The following is a 9142-nucleotide window of genomic DNA, read 5'->3' as shown; positions in this document are numbered from 1 at the left end:
TAATAGAAATTGTGATTCTCATCTGCTGCCTGCCAGAGAAACAGAGAGGTAATGGTCTCCTTAATGATCTCGCACCTTATGCATTAATGTTGGCTGCTGACTCCAGAGCAGCCAGGTAATAAATACAAAAAAACAAAAAAACAACTTAGCACAACTTAATCCCTTTACAGCATCTGGTATCTGGTTATATTATGGATGTGTACTGGAAATGTCCCATGTGCAAAGAATGATCTAATACACAGCAAAGCATAAAGAGAGATGTACAACGAGAATCAACATGTGACTCATTTTAGTAATATTAGTATATATAAGTATATATGAAATATATTACAAATAAAAAGATCAATTTCTGACCAGATTTATGGTCATTTACTGACATTTTTTAAATGTCACTTTTTAATCTGCATCACATCCATTCCTCATATTGTAATTCCCTTCATTTACATAGAACTTTACAGAACAAATAATAATAATGTGGTTTAGATCTGGATACACTCTCAGCTTGTTTGTCTCTGTGATCCAGAGTTGCGCATTTGTTACCTTCAGTGTGATTTTAGCTTTAATGTTGGTAGGTGTGTTTTTGCACTGGGATACTGAGACTGGCTGTTTTCAGTGTTAATGCTGAGGAAAGCTAACGAAGTCCTCACTTCAGCTCCATACTTACCAGACATGAGAATTACATCCATCTGAACATCTCATTCTTGAAGAGAATGACAGTATATACGATATAGTCAGAAAGCAGCAGAAACCACATGCACTTCTTTGCCTGCAACAGGTTTGTTGTTTTCAAATGTGGAAAGGTTTATAGAAGCAGGACTCCTGTGTAAAAGCTGCCAGCAGTACATTTTATGAGTGTGGTGGGTTGTAAAGCACCACACCTACCAGGGTGCATCTCATTAACTAAGGAAACGTGAAAGTTTCTCACTGCTGCAGTCAAGTACTCCTGAATTTATTGCAATTGTTCACATGATCCCAGCCCAGATATTGCTCACTATACAGAAAATCACCATCCACTGCAAGCAGGCCAAGATTATCTTTAACCTTTACATACATTTTAGCTCTTTTATCTCCCAGCTGCCCTCTGTGTTGAACAGGTTTCTGTATGTTGTCTTCTGTGTGTTTAAACTAAAGTTGTCTGCCTGTTGCGTAGTCGCATAAGCTGCTGAATGATTGCGTGGTGTGTTTGGAGGCACTCTCTCTCTGTCTCCTTCTGTTCAGAGTGGGTCACCCCTGCCTGAGCAGAGCAGCATGATGGGCAGTAATGAAATTAGGATGGTGGTAGATTGCAGTGCCGTCTCCCTTCTCTTTTCTGACCCTCTAATTAGGCAGCCAGTCGCTTCACCCTGCTGCTGCTGCTCTTTGGCCATTGTGCTGATGAAGCAGGGGGTGGAGAGAGAAAGGAAGCAGTGAAGGCAGAGAGGCAGAACTCCTCAGAGATTTACCGGTGAAAAAAAGAAATAATATCTAGAGCACTCTCTGTAAAACCTCACATTAAAAAAAATCAAGCTGGTGTTTTTTCCTCTTCTAAACCAGTAACTAATTATGTGCAGGTCACTAGTGGTGATGACTTCCACAACATATCAGTACTTCTTAAACAGAACTGCTGATATGAGACTCACATAGTACATGTATTGATGCCTTTTTCCGATTGTTTTATGTCTTAAATACAGACTTAGGTAAATATAAGGCTCCGAACTAACTTTTTCATTGGCAGCACTAGTGAGACCGACTTTTTAACACATGATTAGATTGATAATAATTTAAAACAGGCCCATTTGAAAAAGTGATTGCAGCTTCCAGCATGAGTGAGTTATTGAAGTCATTCGTTGCAGGAGGAATGGGGTGTGTCAGCAAATACATGTTAGCAATATAGATGTTGGTTGGCCAACATTTAACTGCAATGATTCTGAAACACTGGTGTAGGACTGCTGTCGATTTTTCAATACCGGAGGATTGATAAGCTCTGCCAGTAATGGTTGATACTTTAGTCAGTAAGAAGAACTTTATTTTGCATATTTTGTCTCACTAGTCCCCTTTTCTAATTTACAAGAAGATGAAGACATGAGTCAATGATGCATTGTCACTTTCCACATCCAGAGAAGAATTCTGCCTGCTGGAGTGAAAGACGTATTATAAGCACAATGTACTGGCATATAAAGTCTGTTAACAGTAGAGCTTCTATAATGCTGAGCAATTTTTGGAACACAATGCATATTTTATTTTGTGAATAAAGCCTGCTTATTTTGTGACTAGGCACACTGCTCTGACCAGGGAGCAAAAGGTCAGACTGAATATATGAATGCACTAATTTAAAGATTTTATAGCTTTTTTTTTTAGTAAAGTTGCAACTACAGTTAACCAGCCCACCGCCCTCTACAACCAGGGAATTTAAAATAAAGTCAAACCCAAAGCCCAAGCCCAAACCTAAATAACCTTCAGCTTAAATAATTTTCCCAATCATTCCTGAAGTTCTCCTTGACAGTGCAACACGAGGTGCTTTATATGCTGCATTATTATATTAATCTGATGTAAATATTTCACTGGTCAAATATCAGTTCTAAATTTGATAAACTTCTTTAATACTTCATTAATACCCAAGGGGAAATTCGAATTTATGCTTTAATTAATAAAGTATTTCTATTCTATTCTATTCTATTCTATTCTATTCTATTCTATTCTGTTAGACTGTGTAATAATTCTGCATGAATATTCAGAACCCATTTGAGCAAACATTTACCCTACAATGAAATGACAGTATGTTATGGCAGTCACTCTGCAATATACAACACAATGAGTCTATGAAAATAATTCAAAACATGAAAACTTTTCTTTACTGTAGGGAGATGAGCAAGGTGTTCGAACCCAGATATACCCCTTCCTCTGGGAGTTACCTCAGTGACACATTAATTCCTGCCTGGTATAGAGTAGAAAAAGCCAACCTAATCACTGAGCTGAAGAATGTGCCAAAGCTGGTCATCACATCAATTGGGTGGACCAGCCTCAGTCTGGATCATTATCTCACTGTCATGGTGCACTACATGAGCCAGAACAATCTAATACAGAAGGTCCTCCACACCAGGGCAGTGTACAAATCACAGACTGGTGAGGCAGGAGCTGAGGATGTCGCTGACATTCTGGAGGAGTTTAACATATTCTTGAGCAAGATTGTTGCTGTGACAATACAGGCAATATGGATGTTGCTATAAAGAGGCTACATATCCTAAAAATAGGATGCTGTGCACACACATTGAATCTTGCAGCACAGAAAATCTACCGATTACTTCTATTGTTAAATGGGCAGCCAGAAGCCATTAGTTAAAAGTGATTTGTTGAAAAGATTGATTGACTAATCATTTTTTATTTATTTATTTATTTTTATTTTATTATGAAAAAAATCATAAGAATACCATTAAAGTACTGGATCAATAGGTAAAAATAGCAGTCTCAATAAAATCTTAATTACACCCATCCCTCAATTTGGATATGCAACATTCTAGACTGAAATTTTAACGTGACTAACAAATGCATACATGAAGTTACCAGTTCTGAAAAGAGGACTTTTATTGATCACTTCCATTGACATACCTGCAACAGTTATAGTGGGATAGTGGGACAGCTAATAGTTACACAATATAGCATCCAAACATCTTCACATTGAGTAGTAGAAAAGGAAAGATGTCATTAGAAACACATTGCTGTGAAATCTAAACAGAAAACAACTTTATACCAAAATATGGGGATTTTTGAGTCCCCCTGAAGGATGCGTCCCAGAAGACCAGCACCTATGTGTCCTACACTGCCAAGTTTGCACTTTGCTACCTTTGTACTGAGTGTCCACACACAAATTATGGACTGCATGCAGACATTTGCATAGGTGTCCACGCAGAGTTTTATGGACATGGACAGATGATAAAATGTACCTTACCTTACCCAAGTGAACACTTGCATGTCAGAGATTTGGAAAGTATAACGCCTGGCCCACCACAGGGCTTACAGGGTCACATTCACTGTTGACAGATGGACTGGTTTTCCAACAAAATGTGGCTTCTTAAAGCTTATTTGAGGGTGTTAAATGAATTTGGGCTACTTCTTTCTCCATTAGAGTAGCTTACAGTGACGAAAGGTTTCCTTCTCACAGTTTTTAAACTGAGTTTGCAAGGAGCCATAGGGGCAAAGAGGTGAGGTAAAGATACCATGTGAATTAAGAAAAAATGATGTGCCTGATTGCTGCAATTTTCTGAAAAATTCTCAGTCGTAACTCAGACAAACATCAACACACAGACATGATACAAGAATCTAGGCATCATGTTGATGAGTTTTTAGATTCAATATGATTTACAATTTGCAAGGATATCATGATTCCTCATAACCATCAAAATAGAAATCCATAAACCCACATAGAGAGTACAGAAAAATATTCTTTTTTTCTGTAATATTCTAGAACTTGCCTGGGAATCATCAACATTTTTGAGATTTTTATCAAGGCATTTCTACTAAATTCTGCATGTGTGTTGTGATGTTTTCTTTATTTGCTTGTTTTCTGTCCAGTTGCATGTGCTTTTTCCAGTTGCAGTGTGTAGAGCTCTCAGAGCCTCTACAGAAAAGACAAGGAAAATGCATTTTACTGTAGCCATAAGAAGGTTTTTTCAATGTGAAAAAAGTCTAAGATTCTGATGATTTTGAGGCAATATTTGACATTAAATGAACAGATTTATGGAGAGAATGATGAATCCATTCATATGAGCAGAGTAATTAGCAGTGTTTATGATGTCTGTGAGCTTTGACTAGAGTGAGTTATGACTCACAATACTGTGGCATTTGGGCAAACAGACTTTTAAAAAAGAGGCTTTCTTCAAATGTTAATGGACTGATATTTTTATTACATGAACCTAATAAGTAAAAAGAAAAAATAAGCTGTACTTGTGTGCACGTTTCTCAACTCATTAAGACTCAATCTGCATATTGAGAACTATATTTTTTACATGCAGCTGCTTTTTGGTCAGTTCAGTCAAATCCACAAGGAGCCTGATTACTTAAAGTCATACAGGGACTTTATGTGTGATGCTGCTAGCAGGATATTATGCAGTCTTTAAAATAAATAGTTAATTTCCAGGATCACAACCAGAAATATTTAAAATCAACTTCGACAGCGGTTGGAAAAAATGGAAAGAGACGTTCCATGCTGAAAGAACATTAAAATAGGCAGAGTGACTGAGGGCAGGAGCAGTGGGGCCTACATCACACCAGGCCAACACTTGTTCATTTTCTCTGCATCTTGCTCTGATGATCATGAGCCAAGGCTTCTCACAGATCCAATCCTCGCAGAGCCAGAGGGGCTGCAGGGGTCACACAGCAGAGACAGAACAGATCGGAGGTGCTGGAAGGCTTTTGTAGAAGCACTGTTTGAAAAACCTTCCTTCAGCATTTTTCAAATTATGCACTCCTAAATTTCCTCAGGTTTTTCTGCACTAAGTAATGAGTGCTATTGAATCTGCCATTTAAAGTCAAACATATCTCAAGCTTAATCCATTTTGCTGTTTGCAGTTCAACTATATTCTGCGCCAAGATGTGACGAGCTATGGTCCCTTCTCACAAGACCTTGTTCCGCTACAGTCACAGTGTCTTGATTTTTCAAAAGAAAATTTTGTAAAGCATTACATTACATACTGTTTTGTCACATTTTCCATAGCTGAAGGAGATGAAAGAAGGCATATCTGCATTTTGATTAATTTTTGATTGACTGATTGATTCATTTGAAGATTGATTTCAAGACTACTGTGACAATGCCTAATGCCAGTGTTTCCACTTACAAATTTGGAAAATTTTGTGTTTAAAATAACAATCTGCACCATATTCCAAAAGTTTGTTTTCCCCACTGGACAACATGTTTGTTTGTCATCAAAATGAGTTACTCCTGGGGTCCGTTTCATGAAGCAGGTTTAGTGAAAACTCTGAGTTTGTTAACCCTGAAATGAGGGAAACTCAGAGTTTTCCGTTTCACAAAGGGAGGTAACTCAAACCAGAGACAGAGGGGTAACTCTACCCTGTTTCACAAAGAGGGGTAACTTAAACTCTCGGTCAGTTACCGTAGTAACAGACTCTATGACTCTAACCTGGTCGGGACCAGGTTTTTCTCAGTAAACCTCGAGTTTCTCTCAGTCTCCGCCCTCTTTCAGCCACACGCCATTTCATTTCCTCATTCATTCAGTCAGCTGGCGAGTTTTGGCGAAGTCTAGTTCTGCCGTGTGCCAAAATGACGTCCTTTTATTAACGATCCAGTGGATGAAGGAGCAGCATTACTGCACAGAGAACTAAATATTCGTCGGGAGATTGTTTTCAGACCGCGCATAGATGTTCTCGCATTTCCGGACAGTTATCTTTTTGAACGGTACCGTTTCACATCACAATCCATGATCTACATCCACAACCTAATCCGTCCTTACATTTACAACATGACCAACCGCAGTCATGCTCTAACGTCCCAGCAGATATTGTGTGTTGCGCTGCGGTTCTTTGCAAATGGGAGTTTTTTATATAATGTCGGAGATGCAGAGCACTTCAGTAAAGCAACTGTATGCAGAGCGGTCAGAAAAGTGTGTCTGGCCCTGAAACAACTTTTACCATCTTTGTGGTTTTCCCTGGACATGAACCTGTCAGAGCCATCAAGGAGGAGTTCCACAGGATTGCAGGTGAATGATGTAGAGATCTGTTCAATTAATTTTAAATCATATCCAGTTAATGACATTGTGCTGCAACCTCAGACTGTGATTAGTAAATTTAATTTCTTTTAGGATTTCCCAGTGTGATTGGCTGCATAGATGGCACACACATCCCCATCAAAGCTCCCAAATATAATGAAGCTGATTATGTGAATAGGAAGTCCATTCACAGTATAAATGTGCAGGTAGGTTAGAGGTAGATTGACTACGGTTTCAAAATGTTAAAGACTGCATCATAGTTCAACATCTGTCATTCTCTGCACTGTCAAGATCATATGTGATGCTGCACACATCATTTCCAATGTGGAGGCCAAGTGGTCTGGATCTGTTCATGACTCGAGGATTTATCATGAGTCTAACCTGAGCAACAGACTGCAGCGTGGTAGGCATCCTAAAGATTTTAACAATATAATTCACTTGTCTCCCTCCTTAAATATACTCTAATGTATCCACTATACATTACAGGAGAGTTTGATGGCCTTCTGCTGGGTGACAGGGGTTACCATGCCAACCCAGGCTGATGACCTCATACCCTGACCCTGAACCAGGCCCCCAACTGAACTTCAACCAGGCTCACTGCAAGACGAGAGCCTGGGTGGAGATGACCATAGACCTGCTGAAAGCCCGTTTCCAGTGTCTACATCACCTCAGGGTGACTCCTGAGAGGCCTGTGATATTATTGTGGCATGTGTTGTTCTTCATAATATTACCACTATTAGAGGAGAGCAACACTCTGCCCTACAAACTGAAGACCCAGATGATGACCTCATCCACCTGCCAGCTATCCAGGACAGCAGAGCAGTCAGAGACACCATATGCAATAATCACTTTGGAGTTTAAGTTTCCATCATCACCACCACACCAAATAAAGACATGATACACATTTCATTTGGTCTTCTTTATTTCCTACAAATAAAAGACCTAGTTTAGTTCATGTTCCAGTAGTTAACATAATTCACCTGTGACCTGCACCCACCTCTAACTTGTGCTCCAGTATTTCAATTTCCAGATCTGCCTTCTTAATCTGGTGGTCCAAGTACTGCATTTCTTTATCTGTTTTTTGTATTTTTCTCAGCAAGTGGATTTTGTATATTTGTTTTACTGGTAACTAGGAATACATAAAGGACATTAAATTATACAGTTGCACATGAATTCCACGGACTGAACCTCTGGTGTTTACTGAACATCCATCTCACTGTGTCAATCTGTGCAGTGGAAGTTGAGGAACCATCCTGCTGCTGTCCAGCCATGCTCTGTTAAAAAGGATGAGAATGTGCAATACTTCAGTGTAGGCTAAATGCCAGTCTATATTCCACCAGAATGTTAAGAAATGTGAATGGGAAGAGAACTATCAGTAACATACCACTGTATGCCTTTCTGGATCCCCCTCTGTAAAGGCAGCAGACACAGTTTCATCCTCTTCATCCTAGATGAGTGATATGTTTCAGTGGACTTAAACTACCATTTGTCAAAATCTTTGGAGTATTGCCTACTTACAGTTACAAGGTCTGTTGTGGTGTGAAGGGGCTCCACCAGGCAGATAGTACCATCAGAATCTGTTGGGCCAAAAGAAAAAAAGACCCAAAAGAGAAATAAATATTTGTATGAATATGCTTGAAAACATTCCATATATACATATACATGGGCTACACACACAGAGACATTACATTTTATAAAAGCACTTGTGTCTTGGGGGGTGGTCTCAGAGGATGAGCTCCCTCCAGGGATTCCCTCAGCCACTGGCCTTCCCAAATTCTGGCTTAGGACCAACTCCTCTGCTTCCGTTACAGGTGGTGGTGCTGGGCCACCTCCTGTTTTACGGGCATCTCCTTTCTTTCTGTTGGCTGAGTAGAAGTCTGTGTTAGTTTAAATAGGCTTAATTATTTAACAGAACATGATATGGATGCAGACATTTAGGCTATGTGCGGGGTAAAACCACTGCACAGACAAACAGCCACCTAATATTTAGGCTACTTTACAATGTAAAACATGATCAAAATGAGGTAGCTCCATGAGATTATGCCAACTTCTTACCTGTTTGAACAATGTTTTTATATTTCATCTTCAGCTGCTGCCACGTGCGCTTCACCCCCGCGGGATTGCACCTAAATGAAATAACTTAATAGTCTTCCCCTGTAATATTATTGTGATTTAAACTTACACATTGAACCAGGCAGCAATGTTCTCCCACGCCGTCTCCCTCTCTTTTACAGCTGCAGGTGTTGCACTTCTTTCTAAAAACGTGTTCAAACTCGCTATATAAGCGCATTAAGTTTTCCAATTCAAACGGTGTAGTCCTCTGCTTCCCCGTTGCCATGGTGACTCGTCGAATCGGCGCTCCATTGATACTGGCTTTTCAGAGTTGTGGTGCACGCGCTTAACTCCGGGTGAAACTACTCCGAGTTGATTTAACCAACTCGAAT

The 9142-nt window shown here is 39.6% G+C and overlaps 1 pseudogene; it reads left to right on the top strand.

Moving 5' to 3' along the window:
- Positions 1-2843: 2843 nt before the first annotated feature.
- LOC118471689 (putative nuclease HARBI1) lies at positions 2844-8024 on the top strand (annotated as a pseudogene).
- The last annotated feature ends 1118 nt before the right edge of the window (positions 8025-9142 follow it).

Source organism: Amphiprion ocellaris, chromosome 21, assembly GCF_022539595.1.
Source record: "Amphiprion ocellaris isolate individual 3 ecotype Okinawa chromosome 21, ASM2253959v1, whole genome shotgun sequence".
Lineage (NCBI taxonomy): Eukaryota > Metazoa > Chordata > Actinopteri > Pomacentridae > Amphiprion > Amphiprion ocellaris.
This window is presented reverse-complemented; position numbering and strand designations above follow the sequence as displayed.